General features: G+C 32.9%; 1 pseudogene; it reads left to right on the top strand.

Annotated features, from left to right (window-relative positions):
* The first annotated feature begins 3888 nt into the window (after positions 1-3888).
* On the top strand, positions 3889-7508 carry LOC149569420 (DNA replication licensing factor MCM3-like; annotated as a pseudogene).
* The last annotated feature ends 951 nt before the right edge of the window (positions 7509-8459 follow it).

Below are 8459 nucleotides of genomic sequence, written 5' to 3'. Positions count from 1 at the left end.
TGGGAAGATTGCAATTCTAATTGATTTTTTGAGTTTAAATCTGCCGCTTTAGGTTTATTCACTGAAATTGGGCTTATTTAAAGATTTATACATACTTATTGGTTATTATTAAAAATATTTTAAATTGTTTATTGCTTTTGCTACTATTAGAATACTAATAGTTTTCCATAACATCCATTATATCTGTAACTATATGGAAAATGGTAATGGTTGAAGTTATCCAACTTAAAAAGATTTGACAGAGGCCTAGGTAGTGAATTTACTCCAAAGAGAAGATATCTTTATTGAGATGCCTGTTGACTCAGTTCCTATCTTCCAATGTCATCTTTTTGGATCTTGACTCTGACTCAGCAAGGGTAACTTGACTGGTGACCCGGCTCGGACTCAGTAGTGACTCGACAAAGTATTAAAACCATTAAAATTTAGAGATTTTTTTGGATTTAAATTAATTCCATGCACCCATTATTGAATAAAGATTAAAGAAATAATAACATCATAAAATAGAAGGTAATTTGATCACATGCATAACATACATCAATTATGTAACTATAAAGGAAAAAATTAAAAATCAGTCGATTCAAATGAGTCAGTCGAGTCACCTAGGCAAGTTAGTTGAGTTAGCTCAGTTGACCTACCAAGCCAGGGTCATGGGTCATTTTGACTTGGCTAAGGTAACCTGACTCGCTAACTTGGATGATTCGCTTGACTTGCGGTGAGTCTTGTTACTATGATCTCAACCATCTAGGGGAGCCTGACAAAGCATTGAGGTGAGGGAAATGATAGATAAGTATCCTTGTTAAACTATAAGAATGGTTTCCCTGGACATCTAGAGTCATCCTCTTACTCCATGTTTTCACTAGAGTAGATCCATTGTCCCTTAAACCTCTTTTGGTCTTTGAGGCATCAATAACATAGAGCTAGACATCATTTAAAAAGATGAAAGCAATAAGGGCAGTAGGATGTGTGAGTAGGTTAAAACCATGACATGGAGATAATAGGATTGCAACAAGGAAAGTTGACAAGAAATGATCACAATTGGTGAGGAAGGAAGGGGCATGAGTAAGTTTGAAAATCAAGGAAACCCCAATAGGAGTGATCTCAACCATATGTAAAACCTAATAGTTTTATTGATTATTAATACTTAAAGGTCCAATTTAAGTCTTTATCAATTTATATGGTAGCTTTCATAGGTGGGCATTTTCCTCGCAACTTGGTGACTTAGCTAATGATTCTCATATATTTTCGTCAGATATAAGGTTTTTTTCAATTCATGAGTTTAAACTGAAAATAAAATAACAAGCATCTTGGATTAAATTAAGGGTATTAATTTTTTTTTCATCGATTGGATTACTTTGCTTTTTCCTTTTTATAGGTTTTTTCCCACAATTTTGATATATGTTATTTTACACAAAACTTGGATTAGTAATTTTCTTTATCAATAATGAGAACTCCTTAATTCATGTGAAATGATATGAAATGACACCTAAAGATACAATTGGTGTGGACTTTGGACTATATGATGGTTTCCTTGTCAACTGAAGTTTGTATTCCATTGATTACAAGTTCTAATTGAACCATCAACTGGTCCCACTTTATATTTTTGGACATCTTATGGCACATGTTACTATTACATTCATGCATGATTTTATTCTTATTGAAGCTATTACATTGATTTATATGAGCCTACATACAAAATTATTGTGTGGCTTCACTGAGCTTCAATTTTTGATAGCCTTAAGCGTTATATGCAGAATGATCATGTTGTGGCACCAATCTTTTCTATTCCCTGAAAGTTCATAGAAGACAATCTGTTTACAAGCCTTCTTCTTTGTTCTTTAATTTCATCTGGGTATACCACTAGAAATGGATTGAATCCAACTATTCAGTGGTGTGACAATCTTGTGATTGAGGTGATTAATCAACTTCTTTGTAGGAAATTTTATCTAAATTTTAATATAGAACTCTAGAATTACTTTTGAAATTCTAAGAAATAGGTATAACTTGGAGTTATCCATTTTCATTGAAATTTGACATTTTTTTAATATTGAGATCCAAGATAATCATTTTGTTTATGAGTTACTAATTAAACTAAGTCTAGAGGTGTGGAATGTGATGGAATGATGTCAAATGTAGATTTAACAATTCAAGTAATATTGTTGTAAAAACCCCAACTAGTTATAACCTTAACAAGCACTAATTCCTTTACAATTCATTTGTTTGACATTTCGTCAAAGACTTTGCAAGGAAATTCATAGCTGATTAAGTCCATTATTAGAACTTATAATTGAAACTCTGCTCTTGTGTTTTCAGAAAAATAAATGCATTCAAATGGGGAACTAGAAATAAAATTTTGAATTTAACATTTCCACCTAGCCACTAAACTAACAAATTATTATTAATGCAATTGGTGAAATACACAAGTACTAGTAATAGAACCTGTAACTTTAGTTCAGATGGTTGACTTGTAGTAGAGACATACACTTGAATGCCAAGCTAATGGCATTCTAGGGCTGGAGACCTGGGCAATAAACAATTGAAGGTATGTTTGCTAATCCTCATGTCCCCGTATGTGTGAAAAATACAAGAAATCATAGGGGTATTCAGGTGCCCAGTGATTATAAATTGTAGCACCAAATAGCAACCTTTCTAGCCTCCCAATAACTGCCAGCTATCATAACCAATGCCAGATTTAAAGCCCAATCTGGACACTGTTATTTACAGCCTGGTAAACCTTCCATCTACTTGCTAAGGTGCAGTGAAGTCTAAAAATAACAGCACCTAGGAGGAATAGAATTTCCACCTAAAAGTGTAGGGATTTCTACACCAAAAGATAGGGAAGATTGACATCTGTTCTTAATGGGAGAATTGTCCAAATAGGGATAGGTGTAGCTATAACTAGAAAGTCACTTATGCTATGTCAAGAAAACTAATGCCAAACCACAGTGACAATAATGCCCAATGTACAGATGTAAAATGCTAACAATTCCCAACACTAATTATCTTTCTGACCACAATAGAAATAGTAATGGAAGATATTAAATATATTTCCAAAAATTCATATACCAATTCCACTATACCTTTTCAATGGAATAAAAAATAGCACAATTGAGTCCTCTTCTCATAGTAAATATAGTTTGAGAAGACCCCAAGAACTATTGTAATGGCCATCAACTATTGTAATGGCTAGAAATCTAGGTCTTTCAAGGCTAAATTGACACAGGTCATTTTAAATATAAATGTTATTTGCCTTTTGTTTGCTTTGGAAATTACATAATAGTCGTGCTCACCAAATTCTTTAACATCAGAGGGAGTAGCCTATCAAGCCTCAAAATTTTGTTCTTAGAAGTATGATGGCTAGCTCTACTTATTCTATCAAATTTCATGCAAGACTTGTGCTAAGCTTTTTCTTTTGGGTATTGAAAGATATAGATGTTCATTACTTGAGAAAATGGAATGCAGTTCTAATCCCTGCTAAAGGCTACATAAATAATTTTTAATCAATTACTTCAAAAGCTACATTTAATTTGGGCAAGCTTATGTAATTATTAGTTACTAAATTTTCTCTATTGTTTCTAATTGAAAAAATGCAAAAAGAATAAGATGAGAAGACAGTAGATTGTCAAGAGAGCTACAAATATATTTGTTGTTTTACAATGAGCAGAACAAGCTGCAGAAGACATAAGGGAGTCAAAATAAAAAAATAGTAGAACAACTACAATATTAATCTTGTATATATTGCAATCAAAATTTTAAAGTAGTAGAAAAATTAAAATACTAATCTTGTATATATCGTTTCATTTCAGTACTATTTTGGTGTTTGTAAGGGGGGTTTGGATCGATAGTTTGCAGCACCTCATTTTCCCACTGTAGGAAGCTACATTGTCAGTGATGGATATCAATGAGGAAGCCAGTTTGGCACACAAGTGCACTTTCTTGGACTTTCTAGACCAAGATGTAAATTAATTCTTTTCTCTCCTCTCATTTCATCTCATCAACCTTTTAAAAGATTTACTAGTCAAATGTACTATGGTAGAAGCCATTAATGCATGACATATCCTTTTAACATCTTTGTGGCAACATTTTGCAGGTGGGGCAAGTTGTTTACATGGACAAGATCAAAGGCATGATCACTCAGGGTTGCCATCACCTACTCATTGAAATGGCTGATCTAAGGAATTTCAGCCATGATTTAGCTCGCAGGGTGATAAGGAGTCCTAGTGAGTACATTCAGCCCTTATCTGATGCACTGTGGGAGGTGACAAGAAATGTGTATCCCAAGTATTTATAGGAAGGCCAAAAATTTCAAGTTGGTTTTGAAGGTCATTTTGGCTTTCACATGCTTACTCCTCAAGAGCTTCTTTCTCCATTTCTTGGCATCATGGTTAGCATTGAGGGTATTGTCACTAAATGTATGTATATATTGTCATACACATGATCCCCCTATTTAAATTACTTTGAAAATTCTTGACAAATTTCACTTGTAAAAAAAGGTGTTAAAACAAAAAATAGAGTTCACTTGTCACTGTGTTAGAAGATTGGAGTTCTAGATACTAGGGTATGAAAAGGATGTTTAAAACATTGCCTTCCATCTTTTTATTTTGTCTATTTTATGTTGTTGAATTTGTGACTGGATGAAGAAAAATTCTGATTACTGTCACGTTGTGTGATAATTTCCTTGCACAAGATTTGGTTTCTTAAATTTTTTTTACCTTGCCCTAGGGATTCTACAATGTATGATTAACTAATTTCTTAACATAACATCACTATATTTTTGATATGTTCTCATTTGGTTCAATTGTTAGGGCCAACTTTTTAGCTATGTTTTCATCTTAGGATTGTAGGTTTTATACCTATTTGATTTTTTAACTAAGATCACTTCTTCTGGGGCATTTATGTGATAGAAGTTGCCTATTTATGACCAATAGGTTCTCTAGTAAAGCCAAAGGTTGTTAAAAGTGTCCATTATTTCCCTATCACTGGAGAATTTCAAGCTAATGAATATTGAGATATAACATCATTGACTGACCTACCTACATGGCCTACCCATAGGGTCTATTTATCCTACATGAGTAAGTATTCAATACATTTCTACCATAATATTTCTACTACTTTTTCACGGGGTAATATTTTCTGTAGTAGCTAGTGATGCCATACAATTTTAAGGGATTAATTCAAGTGAATTTTCTAATGTTGTGATAGGATGATCAAGGGAATCTCTTAGTTACTGAGTTTGGTTTGTGCAAGTATAGAGACCATTAAACAATATCTATGCAGGAAGTACCTAAGAACTCTACTCCTGGTTAGATACCTAGATCAATAGATATTATTATAGAGGATGATTTGTTGACACTTGAAAGCCTAGAGATTGTATAACAGTGGTGGGAATTTACAAGGAAATTCATGGGAAAAGAAAAGACAGTGTCTATGGTGTCTTTAGGTACCTTTCCTTTTGAATAATCAATCACAAGTGGCACAATTCATTCATGGTAGCCCCATTTTAGTTTGGAACCTTTTTCCAATTCAGGCATGTTTGACATATTTAGCGTTCCATTCAATGTAGGACTATTATTATTTCCAATAATGTGTTTTAGCTCAATAAAGAGATAAATACCCCCTTTTTTACAAGTGATGACATAAAAAACATCAAGAAAATAGGAAATAAGAAGGATATATTTAGTCTACTAGTAGAGTTACTTGCACCTTCAATCTATGGGCATACTTGGATAAAGAAAGTTGTTGTATTTTAGCTACTAGGGGGTGTTGAGACAAATCTAAAGAATGGAACTCATTTGAGAGGGAAAAACCCTTAATTTTATACTTTTAATATAATTTTCTTTCTAATGGTTATTGAGCTCATGCATTTCTATCAACTTCATTGCAGGGATATAAACATGATGATGGTTGGTGATCCTTCTATTGTCAAATCCCAACTCCTGAGAGCCATCATGAATATTGCTCCCTTGGAAATATCAACTACAGTACAAGGGTCTTCTGGAGTTGGTTTGACAGCCATTGTCACCTCTGACCAAGAGACAGGTAATTAGTTTTTAGAGATTTTAGTTGTGTGCTTGACTATTATCTATGCATTTACTATTGTTAAGAGGCCTAGTTTTTCATGGCCATATGCTTTGATGATGACCAATTTGACATTATTTCATTGGTCAAAGACTGGATGGTTTTGTGAATTTTTTTTTTTTTGTTCTTGGCTAATTAGTTTAAATTAATTCAAGTGAACATAGGCTAGAAGTTGGAGCAATGGTTTTAGTAGACTATGGTGTCGTTTGCATTGATGAATTTGACAAGATAAGCGATCAAGACCATGTGTCTACACATGAGCTTATGGAGCAATAGATAGTAACAATTGCTAAAGAAGGAATTCATGCATCTCTTAATGCATGATGTAGTGTGGTTGCTACTGCAAATCCTATCTATGGAATTGTACATGTTTTCAACTTCCCAAGCCTTTCGCAGTAGTATATACCTCTGCTCTAGTAATATAGGCTTTCTTTGCTTTAGTACTATTTACCCCTAGGTAATGCGTATTGCCTATAATTTGATACAACACAAAGTTGTGTTTTCTGGGGATATTTGATGCTAAATATGATCTTCAAAATCAAATTTGTGTAGTATGATTGCTCACTTACTCCAACCAAGAATATTGGACTTCTAGATTCTTTACTCTCTCATTTTGATTTGCCCTTTATTGTACTAGATCAAATGGATCCTGATATTGATAGTGGGATATCTGAGCATGTTTTACATATGCATCATTATAGGTATTTATCATAATATAGTGGTATAAATGTCTACTCATTGCTCATTGAATATAATTGGAATATGTCTTCATATTTGATAGTTGATATGATTGACCAAAATATTCTAAAGGAATAGTGATTGCTGACAAAAATTCAAGAAACATGGAAGAAGATGAAGTAGAGACTTCTGCATCCATTTTTGTGAAATATAATTATCTATTGCATGGTGAGAAAAAGACCAAGCATTTCAAAAATCAAATTCTAACTATAAAATTCTTGAAGAAATACATTCATTATGCTAAGAGTAGGCATCAACCTGTGCTAACAGATGAGGTGATTTTTCTAAGGTTTTAAATTTTTTACATTGCTCTTGTGTAAATTGTTTTATATTCTTATGTTTCTTTGTTTTCCAAACCCACATGGAAGTAAACTATCACGTTCATAGTTGTGTGCTAATGATGATAATTTATAGGCATTAGAACATATTGCAACTACATATGTTGAATTGTGCAATGCGGGTGTAGAAGCTAAGGTTTCCAATAAGTGTGCCTAGTCATTTTGAAATGTTTAGTTTTATTCAAGACATTATTCAGTACTTTTAGAACAATCTATTTCTTTTTGTACACTCTTGATTTAATCTTTTTAATGTTTGGGCTGTAGTCTAGAGGATGCACATTACCAGTTATTGCCCATACACTGAAGACTATAATTCATCTATCAACTACTCATGCAAAGGTGAAGTCAAGAAATTAGGTGAGAAACCCTTTAATTATAAATCTTTGGTTTTGCACTACAATAACCAAAAATGTCATTTAGCCTTCTGAGGCCTTTGAAAAGATCACTTGGATCCATGCTCATCTTCTTTATAACTTTAATCATGTGGCTATCTCTCTATATTTTTAGGATGTATGCATATAGCTTTAAGTAGTTACTCTACTTTTAAGCTACCTATTTTTGTCATTATTTGAACCAAAGCATCTCTTGAAATAAAGTTACACTGGGGCAACCTTTGGTGCATTCAGTCAATATATGATAGTGAATCACAAGGAGACCATAACTGTGGATGAGGTTGCAAGGGTGATAAACATAGGGAACACTCATGATCTTTATAGTTTAGCAAAGATATATTTTCTGTTGCAGGTGTTTGTCATATTAAGTTGTGTTTATGTCTATTTATTAGCTGTATTGAATTGATTAATACTTACACAAAGCTGAGCCTTGCTTTATGTTGTGATAGAGACTACAAGATTGTAATAGATTAATGATGGTGGATCAAGTTGTGCACCTTGTTTGAAAAAAAGAAGATGTTAAGCTAAAGCCCCTAGTTGCTGAATTTATAATAGGATGCCTCTATCATGTTAAATTCTAAATATATGTGATTCAAGTTGAAATTGGTTTCTTTTGAAAGCATGTGACATCTACAAGAATGCTCTTTCCTCTAATTATTTACATCTGACTTCTACTGAAATTGTGAAAGGCTCCCTACTTACAGTTCAATGACATTTGTGATTGGATGTAGTTATTTGTAATGCCTTTTTTAATCGCTATATTTATTAAAATAAAAAATGATTATAATTCATTAGGATACTTTATAGGACTTCAAGTTATGAGATTTCATCCCTAATAGGATTGTTGGCTAAGAGTTTGCGACCATACTTTATAGAATTGTTGGTCAATAGTATGTCACTTCACTTAAGTCTTAAA

Source organism: Cupressus sempervirens, chromosome 3 (genome assembly GCF_028749045.1).
Source record: "Cupressus sempervirens isolate cs-2001-9-10 chromosome 3, ASM2874904v1, whole genome shotgun sequence".
Lineage (NCBI taxonomy): Eukaryota > Viridiplantae > Streptophyta > Pinopsida > Cupressales > Cupressaceae > Cupressus > Cupressus sempervirens.
The sequence above is the reverse complement of the archived record's forward strand: the minus strand, read 5'-3'. Positions and strand labels throughout refer to the sequence as shown.